The sequence below is a fragment of the Papaver somniferum genome, chromosome 6, assembly GCF_003573695.1.
Source record: "Papaver somniferum cultivar HN1 chromosome 6, ASM357369v1, whole genome shotgun sequence".
NCBI classification, from domain to species: Eukaryota; Viridiplantae; Streptophyta; class Magnoliopsida; order Ranunculales; family Papaveraceae; genus Papaver; species Papaver somniferum.
The window spans coordinates 176,124,346-176,136,113 of NC_039363.1; the positions used below are offsets into that span (position 1 = coordinate 176,124,346).

General features: G+C 35.6%; 1 long non-coding RNA gene across 4 annotated transcripts; it reads right to left on the reverse strand.

The window, feature by feature from the left end:
- Window positions 1–5,327: 5,327 nt before the first annotated feature.
- On the reverse strand, window positions 5,328–9,983 carry LOC113290208. Of its 4 annotated transcripts, none has more exons than XR_003331470.1 (6): window positions 9,580–9,983; window positions 9,424–9,462; window positions 8,802–8,931; window positions 6,715–6,832; window positions 5,792–5,831; window positions 5,328–5,692 (listed from the first exon to the last, which is right to left on the reverse strand). It is a non-coding gene; the product is annotated as an uncharacterized LOC113290208 (long non-coding RNA). The 4 variants fall into 4 exon arrangements; XR_003331471.1 differs by having other exon boundaries at window positions 5,792–5,853; XR_003331469.1 differs by having other exon boundaries at window positions 5,792–5,868.
- Window positions 9,984–11,768: the final 1,785 nt, after the last annotated feature.

The following is an 11,768-nucleotide window of genomic DNA, read 5'->3' on the forward strand; positions in this document are numbered from 1 at the left end:
ACATGGTTTGGAATCCAACATTTTCTCTTTCCAAAAACTGTAAAGTATAATTCTTTTGAGTAAGAGAAATTGAACTGGGAGTTTTGACAGCTTTTAAGCCAAGAAAATAGCGTAAATCACTCAGTTTTTACATAGCAAACTCATTCTTTAAACAATTAACCAAGACATTTAACATATCAGAAGAACTCCTTGTTAATAAAATGTCATCCACATACAATAGCAACACACCATTGTACCAGCCTTAGAAGTATTAAAAAACATTGAATTATCAGAAACTGACTTCTTGAAACCATAGGAAATTTAAAATGTGATGAGTCTATAAAACCAAGCCCTTAGATCTTGTTTCAACCCATACAAATTCTTCTTCAATTTACACATATAATGTGACACACATAAAATCCACACAAGCATATCTAATAATAAATTCTAAATCTAATAGAGGAGAATCTGTCATTATGACAATCAAAGATGATGACAATGGATTTGTGCCAATTTTATCAATGGAAAATGGGATTTCTGGAGTTTGATATGGTTGAATAGCAAGATTATCAAAATAACACAAAAAATCTGATACATTGTGCAGAAATAACAAATTCTTTTAATCAAAATTGTCTTACATGATAACTTTCAACAACAAAATTTAATTATTACACAATACAATCCAATATGAAAATTATAAATATATTTTAATGACCAACTCACCAACATATGATCAATTATATTCTTATATTCATTCTCCTATATTCGTCTTCCTAGGATCCTGAAAGTAAGTGCCCCATCCTACAGTAAACTTTTCATCCTTGTTGCGCAAATAATCATCAACAAACCAATCACTCCAGCCTTCATTAAAAATGGCATCATCTCTGTCTAAAGACAATGATATTTCAGGATCTATATTTGGGTTCCAATCAATATTTGTATCATTATACATGTCAGCAGACTCTTCGTTTGTCAGAGTTTTGAAGGGAATGCCATTTAGCTTACGCCAGTACCGATCCTTTACTTTTCCTAACGCTTCTTCACCCGAAGAAGCATCCCATTCCCAGCATCTTTTAAACTCATCGTCCAATGCCCAAGTTTTCATTAACTTTTGAGTCTTCGCAATCCGTTTCCAAGGGATAGATCCCTCTTCTTCGCAGTATAGGATTTCCCATGAAGCCGCAATTTTGGGACGCCATTCCATAGTTGTTGATGTTGTGGGCAGTTTAGGACCTCCCACACGTGTTCTAAACTTGCGGAACTTATGCGCAGTCGACAATGATGACTGTGACGATGATCCGTGAGTAAAGTTAACCTTTCTCTTGTTGTAACAAGCCATTTGATGATATCCTGAACCTGCATGAACATGCACGGAAACTGTGAGATCCATGTAAATAGGAAAACAAACAATAAACTGTTTAGAAAAAAAGGATAAGAAAATAGAAATTACAGGAAAATAGAAGATGAAGATATTATCACAGTGATCTCCAATCGCAGAGTGCTACCTTTGATTGTAATGATCCACATTTTTTTTGGATGCTTATTTTATAGGCATTCAGGAGACAAAACCTATCAGATTTTGCAACTCTTGGATGGAAGAATGGCGCCTCTTTCTCAAACGATGCAAGTTTGGGTTTTTTTTTCCTTAATTTGATTGGACGACCAATAAATGTGTAGATATATGAATCTTTGCATTAATTTATTGTCTTAATTGTACCAGCAGATTAATGGTTTCTAAACTCGTTCAAAATCCGTATACAGCAAAAGATAAGGTTAATTATGTTCTCAAATTTAGAAGTTCCTAATTAATGTTCTTTGGTTTTCCCCTTTCAGGCTCAGTAGATTCAGGAATCAAAGTTTATCAGAAGGCTTTGAAGGTTCCACCAGACTCTAAAGTGCTTAGGTACGCCTACACGCAAAATTGGAAGAATCTCGTGGAGAAAATTAGCCTGTTAAGAAAATATATGAGGGCAATTTGGGGTTAATGCAAGTGCACTAGCACACATGTCATGTATTTTGCTGCTTATGCAATGATGACATTATGTCTGGACAAGGATCGTAAGTTGGTGCACAATGCCTTTGAAGCTGGCAGGAAAAGATTTATGCATCAGCCTCGATTCATTCTTGAATGTTCAAATTATACTTGTGTCGTTTAAATAATTGATAGAGACGTTCGGGTGGGTCTTGGACTCGTTCCCATCCAGAGAAATCTGTAGAGTTCTGGAAGCGACATACCCAGTTTGAGCAAATATAAAATAGGTGAAGAATGATCCTATTCATCTAACGACCTCGATTATTTAAATCCACTAGACAGGTGCCATTCAGGAGGGAAGAGAAAAACTTAGACAGGCTACAAAGTGATGAAACCTCAACCCAGTCGACCACTTCCAACAGAGCTCTTTAAGATTAGACAAATGAAGAAAGCTCTAGGCCGACGAGTAACCAGTTCACAAAATGAATCTGCAGCATCTGGCAGTCGAAATGCATTCTCAGGAGAGATGGGGCGATACGGAACTGATTGATTTATTTTAAATTGCACGCTTTTGATATTTTTAATACTGTCTAATTTTGTACACACTGTAGATGAATTCAACATTTTGTATTCTATTTAATCATTTAAGTGCAAAAAGGCCACCTGAATTGTGTTGGCAATACAGAACTTAGTAATTGCAGCGTATCAGAGACAGCAATGACCAGATCTCCAGATTTAATCATTCCTCTTGCCTTGAGTAAAGAGAAGGTTTTGTTCAGGTTGTTCCCATGTCGATTGTCGACAGAGAAATCTAGCCAGAAGGGTATGAGTCCCCACTGCAGGTTTTAAATGCCTTCTCACAGATGCTATATTGGTGAACGCAAATATCGGACTGTCAGGTCGGGAACGTGAATGGAGGGATGACATGTGGCCTGTCATCGTGTAAACAAAAAGCGCATCAATTGACCTTCAAGCTGTTGGCTGCAAGTTCGAAACCACAATCAGAAATAACGGAAAAAGAAACTAGAAGTACATGACAATAACAGTTAAGATACAGAATCAGGATTTGGATGGTGGTGCTTACCCACTTTGGCGGCAGAATTGCAGAGCTCCCCTGAGATGCTCTCTGAATACATAAATGCGTTTTTCCTCCCTCCACTACTTCTCGATTCTCAAGCTGACACTTCTCAGTACACTCAACGCTTTATCTGGGAATTGACACATTGCAGACTCCCTGGAAAGCTCAGTACACTCAACGCTTTATCTGGGAATTGACACATTGCAGACTCCCTGGAAAGCATCAAAACGCCAGCTCTTTCTACCATGGCAACATCTGATGCCTGAATTATCTCTTTCAAGTTCTGCAAAGAGTCAACACTATCAATCTTTGAATGAACAGAAATATCACTGCAAAAAAAAAAAAAAAAAGACATCGTGATATTACCACCACCATTAGGGTGTAATATTACAATGTACAATTGAAAAACTTAAAATACTGCAGGTTAAGAAGATAGTTTATCTAGGAAGCAGTGAATCAATATAATTGGGAAATGAGAAAGAACAACAGTTGACCAGCAGTCTTTAACTCTAAATCACTACATTTCAATTATACAAAGGAAACAATATGCATACACTTGCAATGCAAACATCTCCCTGTGAGGTGTTCTGAGCACATTTAATTCTCTTGAGTTCAAAATTTGACGACTTTTTCATGAGTAAGTTTCAAGATATAGGCAATGTTTGAAGATGAGTACTATAATGATGTACCAGTCCTTGGAAGTTACCGTATTTGCGTTATAAAAGTTTCAATGGCGTAAGGAAAAAGCTAATGATGTATTAACTGCCATTATAACAATTCTTTCAAGGATAAAACAAGAAAAACCCTCCCAAGACCATAATGTTACAATCACAGTATTGCACCACTATTTCTTAAAAAAATGGCTGTAATAAATGTTTTTGGCTGTCATGGTAGAAGAAAATGTTTTTAACATGCAACGTTAATGGTAAATAACCGCTGCCATAGTGCCATTATAACGGATGTTCTTGAAACATTGGTTTGAAAAACGATCATTATAACCGTAACTGTCACCAGCAGTCAAGGTTTCCTACGTAGAAGCGTCACGATCAATAACAGTCGAGAACGGCATACGGCCGTTATAATGAGAAACCGTTATAAGGGTTATAATTGTCACAGCCTTAGAATTCTCTGTTGCTATTAAATTATATAAACTACTGGTACCCTAGATTTCCTTTTAAACTAGTTAGTAAATGGTATGGAGAACTCTAAAAGAATTCTAACATGTAGTACACGTGTCAGACACAAGCAGTTAATAAAAAGCCATATACACCCTAACTACTCATGTCTAACACGTGTTGTCCATGCTTCTAGAGTTTTCCATAACTAACACAAAAAAATAAAAAAAACAAAACCTATTTGTTTAAAACACTCATACTAGATTGTGCTACGGCTCAAACCCATAGGAAATTTTCGGGACATCGTACCCCAAGTATATATACCAAGATGATATATGCCTCAGTCTATTCAGCTTTTGTATGTTTTACCCTTCCTATTTCATTACCCAGACACAAGAAGAAAGCAAAAGAAGTAAGCTGTGTGGGACTGTGGCTGTGACAATGCTACGTTTTCTTTCTTCAGTTTGGCTTATACGCTAGCTTTAAGCTATGTTTTCCTATCTTTTCTACAACCACACCAGACCAAGGTTTTAAAACGACGGTATGAGGTCGTTACCGTTATAACAGCTACAACAGACACGGATGAAAGAAAAGGAAAGAATATTAAAAGGCGAATGTTATTTTCATTATTCCCATTATAATGGCCGTTATCGAGTGTTATGTTTTCCCATAATAAACAGTAACCGTCACCATAATGGCTGTTCCACAACCATTGCTTCAGTCCAAACATGACCCAAAAAGAAGGCGTGAAAGAGTGCTAGCACATGAACTTCCCGGTGCACAGCTTTAAAAAAACCACACAAAGCACTCAGCTTAAGATCAAAGCAACAAGGTTTGGATGTTGAACATGCAGTCCTTTAATTACCGAAATGGTGTAGGTTTTCTTTTCTTTCTTTTTATTTTCGCTAATCAGAGCAAAAAAAAATTACCTGTCACCAGATCATGCAGTAATCTAACTCTTAAGACGATCAATCACTTCTGCAGACTTCACAGAAGAGGTGGCGATAAAATCAACCCTCTCAGCAATACCAAAATATCCAGCCAATCCTGCAAAAAAGGCAGCGCATGCAAACAAATCAATACTAGAGCAAAAGTTAACAAGGCTTTTACCATCCTCCTTGCAAGGCAGGACCTGAGCCGTGGTGAAGAAAAATTTAGAAAAAAATGTCCGCAATTTTACTGCTAAGAAAACACATTCTGTACGATATAAACAAAAAAAGGGACATAAAGTATGATTAAACTTTTATCCAGGACACGAACAAAAATGTGCCCAAGCTCACTACACATAAAACACATTCCTTGCAAAATTACCAAAGTCACAATACAAAATTTTGATTAAAACTTCTTCAAATATCTAAAGAAAATTCATATAGAATGGAGTACAACGAATTACTGATAGCAGACCGAATAAGGAGGGCCAACTAGACTACGTACACTATTTTAATTACAGCATGAATTGGAAAAGAACCTAAATGAACAAAAGCAGAAACTTGATAGTAAAACTTGGGAAACTTCATCAACAAAGGTATCAGAATTCTAAGTTGTCGGCTGCAAATTCATTACATAAACCCCAATCAGAATCAACGAAAAAAGAAACCAGCAGTAACAACAGTAAAGATACAGAATCAGGATTCGGATGCTGCTTACCCATTTTGGGCAGAGTTGCAGATCTCCTCTGAGATGCTCTCTGAATATGAAAATGCAATGTCCTGAAGTTTAGAAAACTTATAACATGTAGTACATGTGTTAGATATAAGCAGTTAATAGAAAGCCATATACACCCTAACTACTCATGTCTAACACGGGTCATATATGCTAGAAGTTTTCTAGAGTTTTCCATAGCATCTATTAACTATACACATTTGGTACTTTTAAAGGATAACCTATTTGTTCAAAAACTCATACTAGATTGTGCTATAGAGAAATTTTTGGGACGTCATACCCCAAGTATATATACCAAGATGATATATGCCTCGGTCTATTCCGCTTTTGTATGTTTTACCCTTCCTACTTCATTACCCAGACACAAGAAGAAAGCGAAAGAGGTAAGCTGTGTGGGACTGTGGGCTGTGACAATGCTATGTTTTCTTTCTACAATTTGGCTTATACGCTAGCTTTAATCTTTGTTTTCCTATCTTTTTTCTACAACCACACCAGACCAAGGTTTTAAAACGATGGTAGGAGGTCGTTACCGTTATAACAGCTATAACAGTCACGGATCAAAGAAAAGGAAAGAATATTAAAAGGCGAATGTTATTTTCATTATCCCCATTATAATATAATGGCCGTTATCGAGTGTTATGTTTTCCCATAAAAAAACAGTAACCGTCACCATAATGGCTGTTCCACAATCATTGCTTTAGTCCAAACATAACCCAAAAAGAAGGGGTGAAAGAGTGCTAGCACATGAACTTCCCGGTGCACAGCTTTAAAAAAACCACACAAAGCACTCAGCTTACGATCAAAGCAACAAGGTTTGGATGTTGAACATGCAGTCCTTTAATTACCGAAATGGTGTAGGTTTTCTTTTCTTTCTTTTTATTTTCGCTAATCAGAGCAAAAAAAATTACCTGTCACCAGATCATGCAGTAATCTAACTCTTAAGACGATCAATCACTTCTGCAGACTTCACAGAAGAGGTGGCGATAAAATCAACCCTCTCAGCAATACCAAAATATCCAGCCAATCCTGCAAAAAAGGCAGCGCATGCAAACAAATCAATACTAGAGCAGAAGTTAACAAGACTTTTACCATCCTCCTTGCAAGGCAGGACCTGAGCCGTGGTCAAGAAAAACTTTAAAAAAAAAAAAAAATGTCTGCAATTTTACTTCTAAGAAAACACATTCTGTACGAGATTATAAAAAAAGAACGACATAAAGTATGATTAAACTTTTATCCAGGACACGAACAAAAATGTGCACAAGCGCACAGCACCTAGAACACATTCCTTGCAAGATTACAAAAGACGCGATACCAAATTTTGATTAAAACTTCTTTACAGGACACAGCATCAAATATCTAAAGAAAATTCATATAGAATGGAGTACAACGAATTGCTGATAGCAGACGAAATAAGGAGGGCTGACTAAACTACATACACTATTTTAATTACAGCATGAATTTGAAAAGAACCTAAATGAACAAAAGCAGAAACTTGATAGTAAAACTTGGGATACAACTGTAGTAACTGTCATTATATCGAGAGAATAAAAATTAAACCGCCGTTACTACCATCTTTGCAATAAACAAAACAAGAAAAAACCACCCAAGAAACATAATGTTACAATCACAGTACTTTACCATTATTTCTCCCAAATAATGACTGTAATAACTGTTTTTCGCTGTCATGGTAGAAAAAAATGTTTTCAGCATGCAACATTAATGGTAAATGACCGCTACCAACGGATGTTCTTGAAACACTGGTTTGAAGAACGATCACTATAACAGTAACTGTCACCAGACATTGGTGTTTTCTAGGTAAAAGTGTCACGATCAGTAACCATCATGAACGGCCTACGGACAGTATAATGAGAAACATTTGTAAGAGTTATACTTGTAACAGCCTTGTCCATTACACCGTCATAACAGTCGTATTAAAACCTTGGTAGGAAGTCCCACGTTCTTCTGAGGATGTGTGCAAGAGAATTCTCAATTGCTATCAAATTGTCTAAACTAGTGCTATCAATCGCCAAAAGAAGTAGAAGAGACGATGAGTATGAGAGACCCGATGGGTAACCACTGATGTGACATCCCGAAAATTTCTCTAGGGATTTGAGCCCAATGGCCGCTTTAAACAAATAGGTTATTCCTTTAAAGTACCAACACGCATAGTTAGTAGATGTTATGGAAAACTCTAGAGAACTTCTAACATGTAGTACATGTGTTAGACACATTCAAAAGACCCGCCCTAACTACTCATGTCTAACACGTGTCATACATGCTAAAAGTTTTCTAGAGTTTTCCATAGCATCTATTAACCTATTAACTATGCACATTGGTAATTTTAAAAGATAACTTACTTTATTAAAACACCCATACTGAGTTGTGCTAGGGCTGAAAGCCATCGAGAAATTTTCTGGACGCCATACCTCAAGTATATACCAAGATAATATATGCCTTCGCCTATTCAGCTTTTGTATGTTTACCCTTCCTATGTTTCATATCCAGACACAAAAGCAAAGCAAAAGAGGTAAGCTGTGTGGGACTGAGCTGTGACAATGCTATGTTTTCTTTCTTTAATTTGGTTTATATGCTAGATTTAAGCTATAACCACGCGAAACCAAGGCAATAAATAACTGTAGGAGGTCGTTACCGTTATAACAGCTATAACAGTCACGAATTGGAAAAAAGTACAAAAAGAAAGAATGTTACAGGGAGGAAGTTATTTTCATTATTCCCATTATAATGGTCGTTATTGATCACATGACTGTTCACATTCAGTCTAAACATTCGCATGAAAGAAGGCGTGAAAGAGTGCTAGCCAAATATAACATTCCCGGTGCACAGCTTTAAAAAACCACACAAAGCACTCAGCTCCTACTACGATCAAAGCAACAAGGTATCGGTGTTGACACATGCAGTACTTATTTTATGACCAAAATGGGATTTCATTTCTTTTCTTTTTTTGCTAATCAGAACACGAAAAAAATTTGGTTACCTGTCACCAGATCGTGCAGTAATGTAACTCTTAAGATAATTAATCCCTTATTCCCTTTTGTAGACTTGACAAAAGAAGTGGCAACAAAATCAACCCTCTCAGCAATACTAGAATCGATATCCAGCCAATCCTGCAAAAAAGGCAGCGCATGCAAACAAATCAATACTAGAGCAAAAGTTAATGAGACTTCTACCATCCTCCTAGCAAGGCATGATCTGAGCGGCGGTTGAGAAAAACTTAGAAAAAATGTCTGCAAGCTCACAAAACACATTCCGTACAAGATCACAAAAGCACGACATAAAATATGATAAGAACATTTATCCAGGACACAAACAAAAGCTCATTGCACGTAAATCACATTAGTGCAAGACTAACAAAGACGCGATACCAAATTTTGATTAAAATTTCTTAACAGGACACAGCATCGAATATCTAAAGAAAATTCGTATAAAATGGAGTACAATGAAATGCTGAGAGCAGACGAAATATCGAGGGCCAACAAGATTACATTCACTATTTTAATTACAGCATGAAATTGGAAAGAACCTAAATGAACAAAAGCAGAAACTTGATAGTAAAACTTGGGAAAACAAGCATTTAGGAGGTTAAGACTAAATCTTACCATTCCCGTCTACGAGGAATTTATCACCGACTTTCGCCCCTGTATCGAATACAAGTTAAAAACATTGAACAACACTGCTTCATTTATTACTTGTGAGAAAGTGTAGTGAATGTGAACCTAATAATAATATTGTTCTAAATACAAAGGGATGAGTACCAGAAACTAAGACCTTCAGCAAAACCCTCATAATTCACACTTATTATGTTCTGGAAGAGGTGAGTAAAAAGAACGAATATGCCGAAAGTTCATTGCAATTCAGTGCAATCCCGAAATTTTACCAGAATTATGAAATTGGCAACACATCAGAGAAGTTAGTGATTCATTGTAAATGCCATCACCTGATTTTGCAAGGAATTGCAATTTTCGATAAATTCAAGGAAAACTTCAAGGAAAGCTTCTTCCTCTTGTATGAAATTAGCAGAGAGATTTGGGGATTTAGGGTTTTCAAGAAGAGAGAACCTGGGATTAGGAAGGAATTGCGATTCTCATTTTGCCTAGTAAAGTCACGCGAGTATTCACGTGTTTAAGTGGTAGACGGACTATCTACAGATCATCAAACGTCGACGTTAACATAAGATAGATGTCGCAAAATGTAAGAGCATCTCCAACTGGACCTTCTAAAATCCCTAAAATTTCCTAAATAGTAGGTCACGTATAATTTTTTTTTTTTTTTTATTTTCTATAATGATTTAATTTAAAGCAAATAATATTGTAAGAGTTACCGGGTGTAAATTTGTATGCTAATGAACAATTAGAGTCGGACTTACTCTGCAACGGGTTAGGTCCTGCACATAGTCTTAATGAGAATGCAGATGTGATGGATATGTTGGGGGGATTTACAGCAAAAAAAGAAAGTGTTATGAAATGCAAGTGCAGAAAGAGGAGGATTGTGATTTTGTGAAATATTTGTGGAAGAAGAACATTCCTTCAAAAGTTAGTTAGTTTTATGTTGCAAAAATAAAAAGAATATTTGTGTATGTGCAATTTTATATTTGTGTCATGTGTCAGAAGGAGATTGAAACAGATGATCATCTGTTTGTTGGGTGTCAGTATGCTTTTGAAGTTTGGGGTTATTTCATTGATGCTATGAAAATTAAGTGAGTTTATCCTAATTCAGTGAAGAAGTTTTTTGAAGTTCGGAGTCATAATGGCCTGAAAGGTAAATGTAAGGAGGTTTGGATGAAGACTATTTATGTTGTTTTTTGGCATATTTGGAAGAAAAAACAACATTAGGGCTTTTGGAGGAGGGCACTGAGTGTGTATGAAGTTTGTTTTTGAGTAAACAAACTATTGCTTTATGGTTTTTGGATTCAGGTGTGTTTAGGGATTATTCTATAAGGCAAATTCTTTTTCAGTGGGAGACAATCTTGCATCTGTAGATGATGTAATTGTTTCCTAGGCTTGTAATCTCCTTTTTTTTGTTTAATATAACCATCCTTTTCGAAGAAGAAGAAAAAAGAAAAATTACAATAAGTTGGTGGGTAAGCTAACAACAAGCCGGACACCAATACTTTTTTGAATGGCGAGACCTAAACTATAAAAAAAATGGAGCTACCTACTTTTTTATAATGATTTAATTTACCACATTTTGATACTTAATCATTTATTTTTTTATTTTATTTTTTTATGAAGGTGGAGGATTACTTTTTAATTTCAGTAAAATAATAAGAATTCATACCTCATTTTCAAATAAATTAACCACGAAAAACATGAAAAAATAAAATGATTAAGTATCAAAATCCATGAATTTCAAAGATAAATTTAATGATGTTGAAAGAATGGTTTGTTATTTAGTAATCCGCCATTTGGAAATGTTTTCTTCTCCAATAAAATTTTAATGTCCGTATCGGGAGTAATTTGCACAAAATATTGGTATCACAATCAATCTTAGTATCCCTTGTTCTTCATATAGATATAAAGTCATGTCGTGTCGAAGTAAATTGGCATGGATGAAACATTTGAGATGATTGATGCAATCGATTCAATCGCCATGAAAGCTATGGAATTTTTCTTGAGAAGTATTCAAGAATTAATCTAAATGGCATATAAAAATCATTGCAGGATAAAAAAAATACATACTAGAAAAGCAAATATTGTTTCATAAAAATTGTACTCAAATCCAACTAGAAGATCTGAAGAAAAAAATTAGATCAAATATGGTAAATTTGAGATAAGGAAGGAATTTATGAAGATTTAGGAAAAACGGTTATAGGAGCATTTTTCAGAGAAAAAAGGGGAGGGACTGAATAATTGCCAGACAGTTACATAGAATTTTATTCGAAAATGACTTGTGACTTTCATTATTTTTTTGTACTCCCAACATTATGTGACGACCACATAGACGG